Here is a 21,288-nt window from a genome sequence, read left to right as displayed (position 1 = left end):
ATATATTATGGCAAGCGTATATTATGTCGGCGCAACGTCACTGTTTAGTCACCTAACTAAAAATAATTAAAATTAACTGTTTCCTTAATGTTACGCTTGTCAACAATTGCTTAAGATGGTATTCAAGAGAATTCATGACTAAGCTACCCCCACTTTCTACTATAAATACGAGTGACTATTGTTTATTGTCTATTGTCTATTGACTATTGTGAAAAGTGAGTCTTAATTACTGTCACTATGGAAGGCAATGATAATGATGAAGAGAATCGCGTCAGCAACGCAGCATTTTAAAAACGCCTTGGAACCAGCCATATCTGTCATATATATAGGAAGAGGTTCAACAGTGGACGTCTGTGAGCTGATAAATAGATCTTTATACACATACTAGCCGTACTCGCCCGCTTCGCTGACCATTTAAAATTAACATTATTATTTGTTGTCATTATTATTAGGGAGTCCAACACTCATATAAATATTAGCCTATCCATTAAGTACATGTATTTTCTACATGGATACCAAGTTTCAAGTCAATCGGATGCATGGTTCAGTAATTATAACGGAAAATCCGTAAAAACCACTGTAGATTTATATATTATTTATTAGTGTAGATATTATATAATATTGGAAAATCGTATGTTGCTCTTCTTGTATGATCATCAAATATTTCACTGAAAATACGTGGCTATAATTAGCCACTGTTTTTCAGTAAATTATTTTATTTAATATATATGTATGTATTATCTATATTATTTTATGCATACAGTACTGAGAAACCGTGATTTTCACAGATGCGTAATGAGTACATTCGTTTAACTTTAAATCTATTCAAAGTAATGAAGGCCTACAATCCCAATTAATTCATCGACCATTTTGTTTACAATACAACAAAAAAGGATTAAGTCAACAATAAATTCATTAATCCGTTCAATGACCTAGAAGGTATTATGTGTGATAAAGTAATCGTGCTATAATGTTAGCGAATAGTAATTATAACCTTTGTTATGAAACTATTGAACTCATGAGTTCGTATTTAAGGTTCAAATTAATATTGTAACAAATTCATTATGTCGCTATTATTTATTGTATGTAATGTAATACAATATCTATTACTTATTGTGGCAAGAGCACTGACTCTTGAATGTTTCAAGAAACATTTTATTGTGTACCTTTTCTGGTATCGAACTTTATTTGATTTATTATAATAAAAATAACCCTATACGTGCTTACCAATGTCCATGTTGATTCCTTATTAAAAAAAATTCTATAAATATTTAATTTAAAAAAAAATAGAATTTGATCTATTGTATTTTTAAAATAGCTTAAATAGCGATAGCACTTCGATATCCATTCATAAGCTATTCAATAAAAACATGTAAATACAATTTCTATCACCGATATTATGAACTACAGTGGTTGCTTCTTACCATACACAATTTTTCGATTATATAGTAGCTTGACCATGTGGTTTTATTGAAGTACCCATCAAGCGACCAAATTCATGAAACTTAGTTAATATCACATAAGTAACGCTATATACCAATGATCCATTATAACTATAATCACTAAGATTTAGATTCATTTTAGGTACTATTGATGCATACATTTGATGCTTTGTTTTTGATATAATGAAAAATAAAGTTACTATATCTACATACGTTTTTCCTTTCTCTTTTTGCTCTATATTTATCTCACCATAAAAGTTGTTAACGAAAAAAAAAAAAAATTTGTAGTTAAGAGTTTTGTCTACACTTACTTATAAATAGATTAATGTAACTACATTTGCTATAAATAATTTTGTTTATCCATCAAAATTAAACAAATGTATGTATGTTAACTCAATCTTCTCTTACTACTCTTACCTGTGATCCACAATTAAATTGAAAAAGCCACTATAGATTGGTACAATGAAAGCACGCAATAAGCTCAGGCTTTTCGTTCATGGCCTAAAACATAAGAAACCCAGTGCACTCGTGATACGACTACAGAAATCTAAATAAGGATACACATGTCTGGTCTTGTGTTGCAGCCAAATTATGGTTGAAATAACGGAGACAGGTACCAATTTTTCTAAATGAAGAGGTGACATTCTATCTAACACTAATAATCTATTTAATGTCATATTATATCATATATACATACTAATATATTATGACACTAAAATATTATTCAATATATACTAATATCTATTATATTATTATTATTTGAAGGATCGTGTAGTAAAAGTGAAGGCCAGAAAAGAATGTAAATTTATTACAGCATAAGTATTGGTGCTAGGGTGTTGGTACCCACCATATTGCTTATCACTAAACAGCGAATTTGTAGAATAGATTAACCTGTATTTTTTTAATCTGTAATTAAAACTTGTTTTACCCATGAATAATAATGACAATAAAATACGTGAGATTAAACCGTAAAGAGATTTTTATATTTATTTCTACGACTCACGAAAGATAGAACTAAACTAGAACTTTTTGTGACTCGTAAATTGACTGAGATGGTAACTTTGAAATAAAAAAAAAGATGTGTGGTGTCGTGAGACACCGGATAGGGACGAAATACCTTATTATAAAAATATTAATTTTAAGTTCTATTCGAAGTATAAAGAAAATAATTATTCGGGTATACATTTTTTAGTATGATTTTTTCATTGATAAAAATAAAAATAAACTACTTTCAAAGTTATCAACTTTATTTTATTCAAAATGATTGAAAAAATATATAATAATAATATACAAAGAAACAGCTATTTATATGAATAATAATAATAACAGTCATAAATAATGAAAATCTTACGTTACGGACGTTTTTCCCGGTTAGGATAACCCTCCGCATCGTCCCATAAGGAACTTCGTTCCAAAAATCTCGACTCACGTCCTATGCTCTCGAAGGCTGGCACGTACATATATCCTGAATTAGGTCAAAACTTTAAATCCTTTAAAGTGCATAAGAAATAAAGTGACACAGCTGTTTTACGAGGGACATCAACACTATTCTAAAACTGGAGCTAGGTCGTGTCGCAGCCTTAGGCGGAGATATTTAATGTACATATATATAGGTATAAAAAATACGATTGTCTTTCAAGCCTGAGCACGGCATATTAAAGTATTATTCATCTATATATTAATACGTGAAGCAAAAACTTTGTATCCCTTTTTACGAAAATTGCGCGGACGGAGGAGTATGAAATTTTTTACACTTATAGAGAATATAGAGAAGAAGTGCACAATGCTAATATTTTTTTTAAATAATGCATAAAAGATATTTTAAATCAATAAAGAAAACATTACACACACTACATACCATGTATTTGACGCACACACGCATGCATACTATTTATTGTCAAACTTTTGTTCTTGACGTCTGTTGTCAAATTGAGAATAGATTAAATATTGTTTGTCTTTATTAATATTTTTTTATAGTGTAGCCTTGGCGAAAATTGTGATTATAGAAGTATAAAACACAATCATAATAGTGTACAAACTTACAATTCCAATTAATTATAGGCGAATTTCGACTACTGCGGGACCTCTAGTTTACAAAAATATAGTATTTGAATTTAACAGTAATGTTCGTTAACTAATTATAAGAATTACAAGATTATATTCATTATAATTACACGATATACAAATTAACGATATTTCCCTGACGTCATTATTCTTGTTTTCTTGGCTTGCAGCCCACAAAGGCATAACAGCCAATTCGCTGCCTACGTGGGCACAACACTTTACATATTTCGCTCTGTAAGGAATTAAAGCATGTTTTGCACTGGTAAGGTTGACGAGCATACCGCCCAAATAAAATTAATTTTGATTTTAGCTACTGTTAAGGAGCTTTCGGTTAAGATCTCTATTCAAATATTGCTTATAAAAAGACGTGTCAGTGCAGTCAAGGAGTGGATGCTCAATTCAGAGCAGAATGGTACATAGAAATTATGATTTGCACATGTACGTAGTGTGGTGTCTTGTGCCAGGGGAAAACTCCGCTCCGACGACGGACGGTACAATGATTAAAGAAGATGATGAGATCGACTTAAATAATTTAAAACATTCGTTTTTTACTCATATGCTCCAAACAAACACTTCTCACAAATCCCTCTACACATTCCTGCAGTGTTCGAGCTTGAAACAAACGCAATTAGGCCATTTATTACTTCGATAAATGCAATCCAACCAATGTTTTCACTGGTGGTAGGACCTGTTGTGAGTCTGCGCGGGTAGGTACCACCACCCCGCCTATTTCCGCCGTGAAGCAGTAATGCGTTTCGGTTCGAAGGGTGGGGTAGCCGTTGTAACTATACTGAGACCTTAGAACTTATATCTCGAGGTGGGTGGCACATTTACGTTGTAGATGTCTATGGGCTCCAGTAACCACTTAGCACCAGGTGGGCTGTGAGCTCGTCCACCCATCTAAGCAATAAAAAAAAAAAAAAAAAAAAAAAAATGTTGATATTAATGAAACCTTTATACGTTTCCGGAAAATTAAATTACTCATACGACAATACCGTTAAAAAAAAAAACATCATGCAAACCTTTTTTATTTGGATGTATTAGGTAACGTGTTTTTTTCTTAATATGTTATATTACACCAATTAAATGACAACACAGAATTTTTTATTTACTTGTAAAATTTGAGTCGAGATAAACTACTTAAAGATGTGCGTGGATTTTGATCGAGAAAGTGCCAAATAAACTTAACCTAGTTACGTGATGGCTTCATACTGCAAATGCTTAACGAGTCACAAGACTATTTGCATTATCTTTGTGTTGGTGTCTGTTGTAGGATTATACTATTGCTCAGAGGGTAACTTAATATCTATTGCGTCAATGATAAAACCGTTAATGATAAAACCAATAATCCAGTGACAGGTTAAAGTTAATTCTTGGATGACAACAGAACAGAAATATACCATGAAAAGCCTGTGATAATTCCAATTCATTCAAAACCACTTTTGGGTCAGACCTTGAACAGAACATTTCATATCAATTAAGATGCCTTTTTTGCCTCAAGCATTAGACCGATTTACTTGTCCTATATATATTCTAATCCCGGACTCTTGCTAATTTTTGTTGTGGCAACCTTCACAGTTGTGGATGCCAGCAGCTCTCTAAAGGGCACGACCCGCAATATTTGTGTCAAGGATGCGTCCTTTAAATAGACATTTTCACTCCGTCACGTTTACTTGAAACTTATTATTATTGTTTGTGTACATCTACGGTTATTTCCCGTTTCTTCCACAGATCAAAAATCCCAAAATACTTCGAACATGTGAAAATTAATTTAATTAAAAGAAATATACTAAAAAAATTTTTTTATTGCTTTGATATTGTTCACTATTGACTTCCACGGTGAAGGAATAACATCATATAATAAAAATCAAACCCGCAAAATTATAATTTGCGTAATTACTGATGGTAGGACCTCTTGTGGGTCCGAACGGGTAGGTACCGCCGCCCTGCCTATTTCTGCCGTGAAGCAGTAATGCGTTTCAGTTTAAAGGTTGGGGCAGCCGTTGTATCGCGTTCCGATCCGGCAAGCTGGTTCTGGCCCAGCGGGATATCCCGTGAACCTACCCGTGCAGACAAGTACTTTTTGCACCGACCGTTTTGTCATAACATGAATAGCAAATAGTGATTATTTATTTAATCTTAATACAAAAACAGAGCTCGAACTATTTTATAAAAGAAAAAAGTAGGGATTACACTTATATTGTAGTTCCAAAACCACAATAAGAAACTGTAGATATTAAAAAATGGTCGTTAAATCAAAACTTGAAGGTCGTCTATTGCAATATTACTAAAAAACTGTCTATGGTACTATGAAACACGGAAGAGTATGTGAATGGCTGACTTTAATCGGTTCTCTCTTTTGCACTGTTCCATTATCCCATCCCGTATCTCATTATTTCCAAATCATAAAAATATTCACGCACACAATGGCAAAACGGCTTTTTTTTTTATGCGTTGTCCCAAAGAAAATATGCTTGAAAATAATTTTGTGCGTAAAAAAATGAGATTGAAAGAAAAGTTGATTAAAAAAAATACAAATATAATTTAAGTGTGAATCTTTTAGCTATCAATGCGAATATATTTCCAAAGCGGTGATTAAATGTCCCTAGGGGACAATTTTAGCATACCTATCCCCCAATGCCCTTTAAACTTTTTATTTCTCAATAGGATTCCAGACATAATTTGTTTTCAACAAGGTCATCCTTAGCTACATTTTTAAAATCGGACTTTTATTTATATAACGAAATATTTATTTTTATATCATCGATTACCGTTTTTTTGACCTTCACACTTAAGGACGTTGAATGAAATGACCTCCGGTAGGACATTGCGGCCTTCGTACTTGTGTATCGCAAACATTGTGCGAGATACACCACACCTGCCCAGCGCGAGCTTGCGATCTAGTTTTGAATGGGCTCTGGGAGGCTCGCCGGTGACGTCACGAAGGCGTAGCGATGACGTCAAGGCGGGAAATTGGGTCGCGCGGCCAAAGACCTCGGCCGCCACTGCAGTGAACGCGCGCGTTCGTCCTTGGGCCTTTAAGTTAAAAAGAGCACATATTAAATTTATTCAATGCAATATATAAATGTTGTTTGAATTGGGAATGATACCGGAACTGCATGCATTTTCAAATTCGTTAAGATTAAATAAAAAATAAAAACGCTGTATTGTTCAATCTATGAACTGTATAGAAGTTCAGAGCTGTATAGAATACCATCGCACAATTCCATGTCTATTAATATTTAAAAATATAACTTTGTCAGCTATTTTAATACCCACGGAATACCGAAAAAGTAATGTTGGAATTCTATTTATAAATATCAAAGAGAGTCACTGAAAGAGTTCGGCTCCCATTAAACCCAACCCACATTTGTGGTTTCATTTATTGACGTAAATGACCCACGTAATACACCTCTCACTTAAAACCAGGCAAAACCTAAGATTTTCATACTTATTTTCTCAAAGGTTCTTCGAAATTATTTTTAACATCCCGGAGTTTTAATTTGTTAAAAAACCTATTCACACTAAATCAATTTACATTAAACATCAAAAAATAATAGTTTAAAAAAAAAAAAAAAAAACGCTTTTATAGAAAATCCCACTAAAAAATAGAAAATAAATCTTAATAAATTTCAATTAAAAATAGTGTAAGATTAAATTATTTTATTGTAAAAAACGCGTGGGGTGCTTTTCAGGATATTATCAAAAAGTCGAGACCACTTCGCACACACTTCCCCGGTTCTACACTTTTGGAAATTGAAAGACTCTAATGTAAGCCACCGCTATTTTTCTTTGTTGCTCTTATAAGCAGACGAACGAGCATACGGCCCACTTGATGGTGAGAGATTACCGTAGCTCATAAACGTCAGCAATGCCGGGGGCAGAGCCAAACCGTTGCCATCTAGCATCATCTAACATCATGGTAGTAAATACCGAACCATTATTGTACAGCAAAATTAATAATTTTAAAGCCGGTTTTGATTTTAATAAAATAAAAAAAACATTGTTTATTTTCTGATTATCTGTTTGTTTACTCGCGTTTTGTACCGCGTTCTTGACCATTTGGCTAACTTTTTATAGACATTAACTAACTGAGAAGACAGAAAGAGACATAAGATAGTAGTCTTGATAAAAGTTTCTAAAATAACACTAACAATATAATTTTAATAAGGTAAGTCCTATAAACAATAAATCTGTACTGAGCGATAGTCACATCATTTGGAACAAAGCGTGCCAAAGTTTTTCCAGTGATATTTATCTAGCAAAATAAAACAGTAGTATTTACCAAAATAAAAATAAGTATATTAAACATCTTGTGGCGAATTATTCGGGCATACATTGAATTGCCTCTATTATAAAAAATGTGTAGGATTGATAAAAACAAAACTATTTTTAGATGGTCAATCTATCGTTTTAGTCGTTTCATTGTGACGAAGAGAAACACAAAAGTATCAAAATGAATACAATGGTAACAAACAATCTTTTGAAGGGAAGATTATCTTTTGTTAAAAACAGGAAAGCGAAATTTTGGTTTTAAAAATAAAGGTTTATTTGAAGCGAGATCAATATAGCCTTTTCTTATAACATTAAATCAGAATCATGTACTTTAAAGTTTTATCTATATATATAAAAGAAAGTCGTGTTTGTTACACTATTTATAACTCAGGAACGGCTGAACTGATTTGGCTGAAAATTGGTGAGGAGGTAGCTTAAAACCAGGAGAAGCACATAGGATTTTTTATCACGTTTCCGTGGGACGCGACATAAAACGTGGTATAACAAAACGCAACTGATATGGAATAACAAAACGCAACTGACAGCTAAACGTAATATATTCTATGGTTAATTATAGTAGAATTTTGAAGTTGACCGGTTGATGTGTTTGAAACAAATCGTGTGGCGGAACAAAGTTCGCCGGGTCCACTAGTATTATATAAACCATTTTTAAAAATATTTTACTTTTGATTCAAATAATTCCGTGCATCCGCATTTCACTCCTCAAACACACATCGCTCATGCATTGAAAGCCTAGATATTATTTCAGGCACATAACATTATTCTAACGTTAATACTAGCAGACGATTACATTACACACACATGGTGATTACATACACATACAAATAAAGGATTGTGATATAAATATACCTAAGCCAGCGCAATTTTTTGGAAAAAAACAGATAACCCGTCCAGAACAGGGATGATCAACTCCGTATGATCAGCAACTCCGAAGTAAATAACGCATTACGGTCACAAAAGGGCAAAGTTCTCGGTTATTTCCATTGGTAGTGGTATCTCAACTCATACCCTTGTTTCATTGAGGGTGCAAACTAGGTCAGGCCCGGTGCAAACCCCGCCTCCGCGATCAATGCGCAGCGTCAATGAGGGCCCTCACCACACCGCGGAAGTCTATAAATAGAACTGAAGGTAGACTTCTGTAGCTACCCTGGTGTATTGAACGTCGATCAAGTGGAGGTCAGTTTAATATCTCTAACATTGCTCTCGATAAAATCTCGCACTGAAATAATATTTATTTATTATAGCTGACCCGGCAGACTTCGATAAATACACGACAAACAAAAGGAATCCGTCCGACGGGGACACATCAAAAGAAAAACAAAAAAATTATTTTTATTTAATTGTGAGCATTTTCATATTTATTTGCCTTTTAAACCTTCTCTGGACATCCACAAATAATTCAAGACCAAAATAAGCCAAATCGGTCCAGCCGTTCTCGAGTTTTAGCGAGACTAACGAACAACAATTCATTTTTATATAAAATATATAGATTTTACTTTTGAATTGTATCTATATTTTTTCAGATAATCGTTAAATGAAGTTAAATAAGTTAGAAGATGAACCCGATTGTTTATAAATATTTTCTATTTTTGAATCCCAACATAAATGTGTAATTTATGAGATCCCACTTAGAATGAAAATAAAACACATCTTTGTTGTAAAATTCGAAATCGTTGGAATACCAAAAATAATAATTCATGCAACGAATGGAGAAATTTTCACATTGAATATTCAAAAATAATAATAGGGGGTTAAAGTATGATATTGCCGTTTTATTGTAATAGGTACTTCGAATTGACATAGAATCTTCATGGTTTGAGATTTTTGAGGGGGGCACTGCTAATAAACGCACCGTGCGATTTTGGTTTAAACGCTTTCGTGATGGAAATTTTGATTTGAAGAACGAACCACGTGGAAGACCGCCCACACATGTGAATAACAATGAATTGAAAGAGATGGTAGAAGCCAATCCGATCCAAACTACCCAGGAATTAGCGGCGTTACCAGCGGCATGGTTTAACGTTACCTTACCAACAATATTGACTCATTTGCGTCAAATAAAATAAAAAAATACGAAAACTAGGTGCTTCATGATTTGACTGATCTGCAGAAAGAAACGCGTGTTGAAACTTGTGTTGCCTTGTTGAATCGATACAGAAATGAAGGAATATTGGATCGAATTTCTGATTATACACTTTTTAATATCTGTTCATGTTCTGAACTGTTTTGCGAAGCGATATACCTATATATTAATATGATATTGCTTCAATTAAATTGAAATGAACTTTTGGTTACTTTTATTTATTATCTGAGATTATGAAATTAAGATAGGACGAAGGGTCGGTTAGGCAGTATTCCAAGCAACTAATCGTGATTCTGATCACTAATTTGATCTTGCACAACCGTTTCAAAATATCATAAATACTTATCGGAATAATGATAATATGAATACTTATCAAATTGGAAAATTTGAAGCTCGATGAAACGAAAAAGCGACACTAAAAAAAAACAAAATATACATCTATAGCCTCCGACAGAATGAGAAAGTTTACTTCTACAGTGTATAAATTGCATACATTTAATTTTTTAATACTGGTTTCTCTGGTGAAGACGAATTGGTTTAGCAAGAAATGCAACAATTCATTTCATGCACAGGCTTGTTTTCTCTTTGCCTGGGTGTTTAATATATATTTATGTCTTCTTCTTCTTGCCTTATCTCTTTCTTATACATCTTATATTACTGTATTTTTAATACTCTTTTATTAGCTTCAGACGTTTGTATGTAACGGAATCTTTGAACATGATTGTGACCCCCTTCCAAACGTCGGATTAACTCGAAATTTGGTATACTTAATAAGGACCGATGACAATTCAATACTAAAAAAAAGTAAAAAAAATTGGAATTCAACTAAAAAATGAAAAATAAATAATAGATTAAATTTTTTTACATAATACGCTTTTATAGAAAATCCAACTAAAAAATAGAAAATAAAATTTAATAAATTTGAATTAAAAATAGTGTAAGAAAAAATGATTTTATTGGAAAAAAATCGTGGGGTGCATGGTATCAGTAGTTATAAAAAATTTATGAACAGATATGAGTAGAAGGGTTATTTTGATAATATCCTGAAAAGCACCTCACGCTTTTTTACAATAAAATCATTTTTAAGCTGTTGCATAGATTTTATCGTGGGCCTTCAGCGCGGCTTGAGAGCGGAATCATGAAATTCCGTAACGAAAAAACCTTCCACCCCTCACTACGCCTACTATGTAGCTCGCGTTCAACACATTCACACGTTGCGCTTGTGTAGTGTTTAAAGTAAGAAAACACCAATTTATGTACTATCGAAATATTGATATAATTTTGTGGGTAACACAACGATAGCGCTATTCAGCTTTTGCGTCAAGCGCCATATATCGGCGACAAACGGAATTGTAAAATAGAAATTATATCACATTACAATGCGTTGGCTGTGCCATTTTCTATCGCTTAGTCGAATAATTTTATTACCACTCCTACTACTCATACAGTGATTAGAGTGGCATTAAAAATAAACTAGCTAAACCGTTGATTCTGGGCGAATGAGAGTTAGAACTAGCATCCAAAGGCATGTCTCTATCCCATGTAGCGCCCTCTAGTGAGTGCGCTGTCAAAATGGAATACTCACAATGTAGCAGATTCATTGAAAGTTAGCCCACTGAGTTTCTCGCCGGATCTTATTTTATTGTTTTTTTATTTTTTTTATTGTTGTTTTAATATTAAATTATAATTTTCGATTTATAATTGCATAAGTTGATAAAAAATGCTATGCAATAGCTTTACCGCGACAGTCTCCGAGTGCCACACGTCTTTTTTTTCCTTACACTATTTTTAATTCAAATTTATTAAAATTTATTTTCTATTTTTAGTTGGATTTTCTATAAAAGCGTATTATATTAGTTTTTTAAACCATTATTTATTTTTCTATTCAAGCCATGCTTATTCTCGCACTCATTCCCTTCTCTCGCATATCTTCTTTCTCACAGAACGCTCCTTGCTCTCATTAATACATATTCATATAGATAAAATGAATAGTAATAAATAATTTGTATTGTAGCTATTAATAATATTAATACATAAAACCGTTTTCTATGGTACGGGGCCCTCTAGATAGGGTCCAGTTATATAGCCGTGTGTGATGTGTTTCTGATTATCTATTTATTCACTTTCGTTTTTATAAAAGAGTTTGGACAATGTTTTACATATATCAAAAGGCTGCAGCTATACCTAATCAAAATTACAGTTATATGAATCTAGTAAGCTGACGCTAAAGCAAAATAAATTAGCTAACAAATCCCTAGGCATTAACATCCGTGAGTACACATGCTTCTATTAACGCACTGACGCAGGCTTCTAGACTAAGCACCTCATTCACTGATTTATACTCACTAGCGTCGATTATTGAGCAGATTTTTTAGACTTTTTTATTGAGATACACGTTCAAATAACCTTACTATCCACCTGCTCTTAAGACGATACTAAGAACTAAGTCAAGTCACTTGAGATTTCAGGTAGACATTTCTATCTATGTAAAACAATAAACGATACGGACAAAATAATATGTATTACAGTTCTAAAGACATAATTTAGAGAGGCTAAGCTTCTAAGACATTAAAAAGTTCTAAGATCTTAGAATTACATTGGACTGTTATAACTAACTTGGCCTTCAGGTCGAAACGCACGATTGCTTCGATACTGTACCGATTCTATTAATTAGCTAGTTCCCATATCCGTAACTAATGCAAATGATTATTCTCGTTTTATTTAATAAAAATCAAAATTTACTCGTTGGCGAACTTCTTCTGCTGACTGACGAAGTAAATAGTATAACCCAATTTTCGGTAATTATTTTGGAACAGTTATCAATTTAGATTTAATTTTTTGTCTCAGTTAGATTAGAAGACAGTTTATTTTTAAATTGTTCCGCTCCATTTTGTAATCCGTATATATAATTCGATCTTGTTTTTTATTGTAACATAAACTTCAAAGAAATTTAGACAAACTCTTTAGGCCATGACTCGATAGTCGTCGTGGCCTAAAGGATAAGATGCCCGATGTAGTCGTAATAAGCGATGCGACTGTGCCGGTGTTAGAATCCCGCAAGCAGGTAACAATTTCTCTATTGAAATATGTACTTAGCATCGACTTTGCATGGTGAAGGAAAAGCATCATGGTGGTCATAATTACTGGTGGTAGGACGTCATGTGAGCCCACACAGGTGGGTACTCACCACCCTGCCTATTGGTTCCGTGAAACAGTAACAATGCGTTTCGGTTTGAAGGATGGAGTTGTTGAAGCAGTTGTATTGTAAAAACTTGATGGGCCGCATTTAAGTTGTAAAAGTATATGGGCTGCGGTAACCACTTTAATACCAGGAGGGCCGTGAGCTTGTCCACCCATCAAAGCAATAAAAAGGCGTTATTTTAATCTAGTGTGACTTATCTCTAGAGGCATTATCTTTTATTTGGAGTGAATGCACCGGTCTCGGGGTGAGTAAATTTACGTCACTGACCGTCGAGATGCGTTAATGTTTGAAGTTTAATAAGAAATAATGTATTTCTAAATTCTTTCATCGAACAATAGCTTATTAACGGTAATTTAAAACTATATACCTGTTGTATAAAATTCAAACAGACGAATGCAATGAAACACATTGTTGTTCTTTTTGTGCCGTAAATAGGCAGACTAGATTGTAGAATATTGGCTAAAAAGTGTCTACCGAAGCTACACTGTAACATGGATACCACCGTCCACCTTGAGACATGAGGTCGCATTTCAATTGTTATATCGTCTGTCATACACTTCGAACTGGAATACAAGAATACTTCATGATAGAAATAGTGAACAGTGGTAAGAGTTTGAAAACTAACTACCTAACCTAACCATATTTATTTTATTAATTAGCTGACCCGGCAAGCTTCGTAATGCCTCAATCGATAAATAAAAGACCTAAACTTTTGTATAAAATAAACTCAAAACAAACAAAAGGAATCCGTCAGACGGTAGATACATCAAAGGAAAAAGAAAGTTGTTATTTTTATTTAATTCCAAGCATTTTCATATTTATCTACCTTTTAAACCTTCTCTGGACCTCCACACATAATTCAAGACCAAAATTAGCCAAATCGGTCGAGCCGTTCTCGAGTTTTAGCGAGACTAACGAACAGCAATTCATTTTTATATATACTTATATATTATTTTATTAATAATACAACCCGCAATCAATAAAAGTCCTGTTCATTTGATGGAGAACCCCAAAGTTAATATTAGAGAAAATGTCAATGCTTCCTCTGACACTGGGTCACTTTATGTTAGATATTAGTTTAAAGTTCACGTCATTCCATTTCCAGTTCGTCGCTCCAACGATACCAATTATAAGCTTCATTTGTTTGGACATCTTTGCGTACTTTAAATACATTATTTGTCACAAAATAAATATTTAATAAATATTTAATCCAGTAATCCTTCAACGATAAAAAAAACCCGATATAAAATACTATATATTGGTAAACACGAAGCTAATTGTTGTTTGAAAATAAAGTATCTAAAAACTAGGACTGTGTAATTCCAAGTATACGTTCAAAGACTTCACTGCTCTAAAATACTTACTTTTGTAACAGTAATTAATTTATTAGGTTTTGAATGAGCTATTAATTTTAATAATAGAAGGTTTTGCAAAATATACCTTTAAATAAAAACTGTAATTATAGTCTAAACAGCTATTAATGTACAGTTTTAGGGCTTTAATTTTCAAATCAAGTAATTGAGTTCACATTAAAAAATTACTACTACTTACCTGTGAGACAACTTATCATTATTTTGGCCTATGTAGATAGACGAACGAGCATGCGAGCCTCCTGATGATGAGTGGTCACCGTCGCTCGAGGAGGTTAGCAATGCTAAGGGCCAAATCACTGCCTACCGCTGAATCTAAATTTACCTTCTTTTTTTTTAACAAAAAAAATGTTAATCAAGTAAATTGACAATCAATGAATCGAGGACACAAGACGAGAAACGAAGTAATTAAATAAAAAACAGTCGTGTGCCAAATTGGTTCCGAAAGAGTCTTGCAGGTTTATAGATTAAAATTATTTATTTTTGCATCGATGTCAACGACCGTCCGCAGCCCCTTGTCGGTAACCTTTATAAATGGGTCAACATTAGTTTCAATATTCAATGACTGCCAAAAAGGCTTTGCGCGTAAAATTACCTTCTGTATTATTGACTTGGAGGCCTTATTTGAGTTTGTTTTTAAGTGTTCGATTATTAAACATCACTTTTAGTGACAGAGCATGCTTAGTGACAGAACGACAGATAATAGTGAATTAAAATATTTACAGAATTTAACATAGTATATCTTATTTACAAAATAAATTATTAAAAGATATAGTATTTTGATTTTTTTTCGATCATATTTTTCGAGTATCATAAAACCTTCAACCATACGTATCACCGAGATGTATTAGTACCATTTCTTATCTAGGGCTAACAAATACCAGCAGCTATTTCCTTTCGACGACTTCGAAATTTAAGGCCTACGTAAAGTCCGCTTTACATCGCATAGTCCATGAAAACTGGATCTATTTACGATGACATCACTTAAAGCAATCCTCGCCACTGAAATTGAGTTAATTCTAATTCTTGCCAGAAATTACTGTTCCGCAGTGATGATTTAAAGAAATTGTGTGATATGTAAATTATTTTACTCTAGCGTGTACCCTCCTCTTTTTTTTATAGCCCTTGTAGGCAGACGATCATACGGCCTGATGGTGAGTGGTTACCGTCGCCCATGGAATTCAGCAATGTTAGGGAGAAGAAAAGAAGAAGAAGGGTCGTCGTACCCCCTTGCGGGGGCACGGAACGGGCCTCGGGGCAAGCCCCACTACCCGGGCAGACGCTCCCTACCACTCAGGACAGGGGTGAAGTGGATGCAAGATGGTAGATGGTATGAGGGGGGGCTGTTCGTAGCGTGGATGCCAGGGCCAGAGTCAAGTCGCTGGTTACCGTTAAGTACTCTCCACAAGCCTCGTTTGAAGAAGTTAATGTTTGTTAATGTTTCTCCAATGACGTGACGTGCATTGTAAACAGCTATTTGGCAGTCTCTGGTTCTGCAACGACTACTTCGATCAATGAGCAAAGGTTGAGAATTGATCAAGTAATAGACTAAGTAAAAAAATAATCACATTGCAAAACTGTAATATTACCATCATAATATGCGTTAGAGTGAACTTAAATATCAATACTGAATTAATGTATTAAAATAAACTTTGTAGCGAACTGAATTCGTTCAAACATTTAAGCTAATTGATTATTGATTACCATTCATATGAAAATATCAGAGCGGGCTTCAGTTATTTAAAAGAAATGGAATGTCATCATCGCCATTCTCATAGGAGGAGGAAAAAAAGATGATGACCAAAATAATGAGTTAGCTGCGATAAAGTATTTATGTATATTAGTGCAGGACCTCAATTTTATAGAACAGGACCCGACGATTTGGACAGGAAACTATTGTGTATCGTGGAAGCGGCCATCAACCTTATTCATTGACGAGAGCCGTTCTCGCTGTATACAAGTATCAAAACTACATACAGTCGATAATGAATCTAAAACTGAATAATCTTAATTTAAAATTTCTAATACAAACTCGATATCTAATTGTTCGAACTTAAGCCTCAAGACACAGAAATCAAAGTCTACAATCAGTAAAGATTAATGTTTTCTTCTCCCACTAATCAGTGAAACGTACTATTACGACTTCAACCTTATGTTTCAAATTTGGCCACGGCGTTCACGTTATGGCATTCAAAGAAGCCTATTTATATCGGCAACTCTAGTGCCTATTCATAAGAAATAACTTTACTCTACAAATTAAACACGCAAAATAATTCTAAAACTAATAGTAGGTTTTCTTACTTCTTTTAATAATTACTTTGAGTCTGCCAACATTACACATACGAAAATTTCTGTATTTATCTGTAGCGCTTCACTGGGCTGAAACCAAATAAACTTTAGTAGAAATTTGTTGCGGTTTGTACTAAGTACAGAGTCAAAGGTCGTTGACTTTTACAATCGGATATCATATTTGTGTCAAATACCCAGAAATCTGTCATGTAATTTAGATTTGTAATGACTTCTTACTAATTTCGCAGTATCAGTTGAAATCACATCTTATTATTTGATCAAGGATGTTTCTGTATGATTTTTCTTTATTTTCTTATTTTTCAGTAATATTTGCTAAAGAATTCATACTTAGTACTTTTTATTAGTACTATTTATACCTATGCTGATAGCGTAGAGAGGCTATTTCAGCGTAACCTTAACTAGTAGGTGAGCTCACGGGGCTCAAACTTGACGACGTTGCTAACACGAACCCTAACAAGAGCCGAGCTTCGCAGAATCTACCACCGGATCGGAAACGCGACCCACTGAGAAGATCCGGCGAGAAACTCAGTGGGCTGTGTCTGTGGGTTAATTTACTCGTCGAGCCTTTCTTCGCAAGCGACGGGCTCGACAAGAACGATTACCGGTGCTTGAGGTACCTAAAAGCACCGTTAGTGGATCGGGAGGATCCGAAATGACGTGTTTTGGGTCACGTCGACTGTTTTCCATTCGGTCCGCAGGATCGGGAATGTAGTTACCGGCGGCCACGATGAGAGGGTTCTCGTGTCATGCAGCTTTCTCAAAGTGACGCATTGATGCCGGCTGTAAATACTTACTAATAAACTCTAGGTCCAGATCATCATGCAAGTCGATGTTCCTGACGAACCACGGGGCTCCGACGGCTATGCTGCAATACTTAATACAAGTAAAGGTTATTAAATAAATAAAAATTGTAAGTGATAATGTACTTATGTGTCGCGAGGTTTCGCCTTCATTAAATTTAGATTAATTAATATAGGTATACATACATATGTGCATATATGCGTAGATTTGGAATAGGGTCTCCCCTAATAATGTTTGTTCTAGGTTTTTTGGAACGAAGTTCCTTATCGCGCGTTGTGAAAGGGGACTAGACGGAAAAAATTCTTACGAAAAGTTGTCACGACACTTTTTAGATCCGTCATTCTGACCAATCAACGTGTAGGCGCTTATCGCGTGACATTGCTCGTATCCTGAGGTCCGCGTAATGAGTACAGTTTCTCGAGATAGCGTTTCAACAATAGTAATTTAGTTCATGGTATTGTTTTTTTCTTCTTCATAATGCCGTAATTTATTATTATAACTTAAAAAAAAATTACAATTCCTTCACTAATTACTCGAAAGGAACTTCGTTCCATCCGGGTGTCCCTTGACACCTCTGAAGTTTTTAATTGTTTTATTGGAATGAAATGGGCACACTACTTCACGGCCCACCCAGTGTTAATTTATTACCGAAGCGGTAGGCGGATAACGAGAGTGCCACTGCTCATCTCGATGTAAGCGATATATCTTTAATATATACCTATGTGTCGGAGACGGTTAGTAGTTTGGTAGCTGCGAGCACGATTCCCGAGAGATGGCAGCACGATTGCGGTGTCGTCGGAACTCGGCTAACTTCGTGTTACGACAGAGCGTAGCCGATGGAGAAGCAGAGACGCCATTACAGTTACACACTCACCAACCAGCCTTCTTGAAGAGCGGTGCCTCCGTCCTAAGAACTGTCATTCGTTTTCGGTTGGTAACGTCAAGAAACGATTTATAAATTGTTCTAAGACAACAAATGTGATTGGTGTACTCAATATTTCAATTAACTCGATCACTCTCTTCGCCCTTATGATGTCTAACACCATCGGTTAATAATTGTGGCTTCTCCGACATAATATGTATTTGTTTTACGATTCTATTTTAGTTATGTAGTAAAATAACATTAAATTCGGAACGTATGATTTTACGATAGAAACGTACAGAACTACACATTACCGGTAAAAACGTAAATTTAAAAATACAAATACAAATTAAGGTTTAGGTTTTGTACGCGATCGGCGAAGTCGTTCGTGCAGACTTCATCTTGTCCTATTGTCCGAACGGACTAAATATCCTATCTAACTATGCCTATATCATCAGCCCTCCCCGGTTTTCTTGTCTGATTCATTCACGGATCGCGATTCCGATTCGTTAGTAAATGCACTCACGATTCTTTCTTTGAGCTAATAGACCTCCTCCGCGCTCGAGCGCTTCATAGCATATCCCCCTCTCCTGACTGATTCCACTCTCATGAACCCGTCCTCGTGAAAAAATGGAACTTAATTGTGTTTGTGGGCGCAAACGCCACTATTGGCAATAAATAACATAATAAATATATAGTTTAGTTTATTTACTTATTGTTAGTAAGATGAAACTGTTATTCTGCCATATTTAATACTTAGCGGACACGGTTTTGATGTGGGAGTGTTCAGAGTGTGTTTAATCTATATAAACATAAATGACAGGATAAATAAATAAGTATTGGTAAAACATAAATATTAATAATAATTTATGTATTGGATAACGATTTTAGTAATATTAAGACATTGTTTTGATTATTATAGTGTAGGGTAGACGACGTAACGCCAGAATATAAAATGGCGGTGCGTGGACAAAGTCGTCTCAGGCAGTCAAGTTGGTCGGTCGGTCTGTCGGTCTGTCGGTTTTATTGACTTTTATTGCAATTATTGCAATACACTGGGTTCAACCGAATACAAATGATGACGGGAACGGCCGCTCAGCCATCCCTGGCGCCGTCATGTACTATCCACATAAATTTAACTTGAAACATAAACTAAATAAGCTGCTCAAACCCTACCTACTACTTGAAGGTGACTGAAAAAATAATTCTCTATAACTCATTAGATATACGAAATAAATTTCCAATGAATCCAGTCCAAACTATAATATCTACGTATTATAATTACTGAGTTGAATGACTTGCTATACGACGCCATGCTTAAAAAGTTTTCCGTTACGAATAGAAAAACCAGAGAACGATTTCTCATTGTTATATTTTGTTATTGTTATTTTCCAAAAGTGAGCCTACTCACCGTGCAATGGGGTGAACTAACGTATCCATAAATCCTCGTGTACAACACAAAGAGAAGACAAATTTTACTTACGATTTTCTACGCGTGTACAGGATCAAAAGACACACATGCTATACTGCTTTAGTATAAATATACTCCTTTTTTGTTATATCGTTGTTTTCATCTTTTTACATTATATAACCTTATATTACACCCTTAAACATTTTCAATCTAAACGTTCCATTAAAACCGGTTCTGTTTTTACATAAAAATCAACGAAACAGAAAATATAGTGGTTTGTAGCCAGAAACTGATCGCTTTGTCGTCATTTATCATTGGAAGAAGATAAAGGAAACTTAAATTTATTTACTCACTTAAAAACTTTGGACATAAGACCACGCGACCACGTGATCCAGTCACATCCGCTGACTACTCAAAAGCATGTGTAAAACCTCCAATGTACAAACACAATAATAGGTATTCATATACCTAGTCAGGTCATAAATTCTGTCACATGTTTAATGTAAAATAATTGAAACAAGTTTATTCATTATGTAACCATTCATATACCAAAATGAACTTAACAAAACATAGATTCTTATGACACTAAAGTTTATTTAAAATGACCTCCGTGATTTTGAATACAGGCCTTCAATCTGCGCGGCCAGTCGTCTATCGCAGCACGAACGAGGTCCATGTCAATATCGGCGGCTGCCTTAATCAAGGATGTCTTGAGTGACTCCAAATTGGGATGAGGCTTTGGGCACGCCTTTTCCTCCAAGTGTTGCCATATCTTGTAATCTAACGGATTCAAATCTGGACTGGAGGAGGGCCAGTCTTCGTGCCGGATGAAGTCGATTTCACGTGCCGCCAGCCAGTCTTGTGTGCTCTTCGCTCTATGAGCTGGCGCCGAATCTTGTTGGAATACCCAGTGCCTATTATTGAACATGGTATAAGAAACAGGTTCCACAAGGTTCGTCAGGACTGTATTTTGATACACAACTGCATTCGTTTTTACACCTTTCTCACAAAAATGTACCTCTGTTAAGCCCCAATAAGAAACTCCCAACCATACCATGAGCGAGGATGGAAAATGACCTCGTTGGACACGCGGAATACGGTTGCTCGCTTCTTCACTACTGTGTGCGTACACCTTATCATTTTGTTTGTTGTAGCTCTCTTCTACGGTAAAAATTTTTTCATCCGAAAAAAGAATTTCCCGATATTTTTTTCCCGCGTACCGCTTCAACAAAGCGCGGCATCTCTTCAATCTCAGGTGCATTAGACGAGCATTCAAACGATGTCCTGTTTTTCTTCGATATGCCCGAAGCCCTAAGTTTTCATTTAACACCCTCTTCACCGTGGTTCTGCTTAACCCCATCTGAAGGGCCAACAGTTTCTGCTTACGTTTGAGATTTCTTTGAATTCGCGCCTTCACAGCTTTTATCACTGCTGGAGTCCTAACAGA

At 34.8% G+C, this 21,288-nt stretch overlaps 1 long non-coding RNA gene across 1 annotated transcript; it reads left to right on the top strand.

Moving 5' to 3' along the window:
- Window positions 1-7,071: 7,071 nt before the first annotated feature.
- LOC134199609 (uncharacterized) lies at window positions 7,072-8,072 on the top strand. The gene is made up of 2 exons (XR_009974172.1): window positions 7,072-7,277; window positions 7,903-8,072. It is a non-coding gene; the product is annotated as an uncharacterized LOC134199609 (long non-coding RNA).
- Window positions 8,073-21,288: the final 13,216 nt, after the last annotated feature.

The sequence above is a fragment of the Bombyx mori genome, chromosome 11 (genome assembly GCF_030269925.1).
Source record: "Bombyx mori chromosome 11, ASM3026992v2".
NCBI lineage: Eukaryota > Metazoa > Arthropoda > Insecta > Lepidoptera > Bombycidae > Bombyx > Bombyx mori.
This window is presented reverse-complemented; position numbering and strand designations above follow the sequence as displayed.